Source organism: Mesitornis unicolor, unplaced genomic scaffold (genome assembly GCF_000695765.1).
Source record: "Mesitornis unicolor isolate BGI_N332 unplaced genomic scaffold, ASM69576v1 scaffold14995, whole genome shotgun sequence".
In the NCBI taxonomy this organism is placed as follows: Eukaryota; Metazoa; Chordata; class Aves; order Mesitornithiformes; family Mesitornithidae; genus Mesitornis; species Mesitornis unicolor.
The window spans coordinates 71-1229 of NW_010185189.1; positions in this window are offsets into that span (position 1 = coordinate 71).

Here is a 1159-nt window from a genome sequence, read left to right on the forward strand (position 1 = left end):
AGCGGTAGATATATATATATATATACGGTACAAGTTAATAACGAACATACTCTCCTTTTAAAATTGTTTATTTCTTTTTGCCTTGTCAAGGATTAATGTCTTATCAGTCGGTTTTCCCAACCGCTCCTCAAGTTTCTGACTTAATAGGCGGCTGGATAGAAACGAAAGTGTTCAGATAGAAACCAAGCCTTGGTTTTCAGTGAGGCAGACGTGAAGTGCAAGTGTTCCCAGGTGTTTCTTTAGCGGCTCTGTGGCTCCGAAGATGTAAAAACGCTGTAAAAATAGCCTCAATGGGCACACGCTGTTGTGGCAGTTGTTTGATAACAGTTTTCTTTCTTCAGAAGCTCCAGTGTTGGAAATACATTTACTGATAGTGCTGTAATCTCAGAAGTTGCATCTTAAAAACAAGCAACTAAAGAAATTAACTTTTTCTGTTTCCTCAAAGAGACGTTGGAAGGCACTGAGCAATAGGTTATCCAGTTAACGTTGGTGTTCTGAAGGCTGATTTCTCGTGGGCGGGGGGGGATCATCCATCTAGAAATGGTGCTGCTGGCTTGAGGCAGGAGTAAGGGCTGAGCTCCTGGTGCCCCGGTGCTCTCTGCACCTTTGGTGTTTGTACGCCTTGCGTCCTCCTCGAGGTAGGAAATGAGGGGAGGTGGGGAATTCTGGCCACAGAGTAATACGGTTCCTGCAGTCGTTCCCTGAACAGGATCGGTTATTTATGAAAATAATATGAATAATAATGAAAAAATAATGAATAATATGAAAAAATTTCCCAAGCGGAGCACTGTCCGACCTCTCAGAGCCAAGCTGTTTTCAGGAAACTCTCATCTTCGCAGATCAGTTTATTAACTTGAACCTGGGGATAACTTGTTTACGCTGCAAAATTTGACTTTCACATAATGCAGTAAAGCCGCCTTGATTTTCTCTTAACGCAGTGTGAAAATGGTGACTTTTGCATGCTGTGTATGTTAATATCCCACTTAGAAAGGAACATTGAGGCCTGGTTGGGCTTGCCTTTCTCCTTAGCTACTCAGTTCTCTAAACCATGAATTCATAGGAAAGCTTTTATAGGATGTTTTTGTTATGATCAACTGTATTTTCTGCAAAGTTACCTCTGCGGCTTTCTCACAGCAAAAAGGATATTACTGCTGCTAAT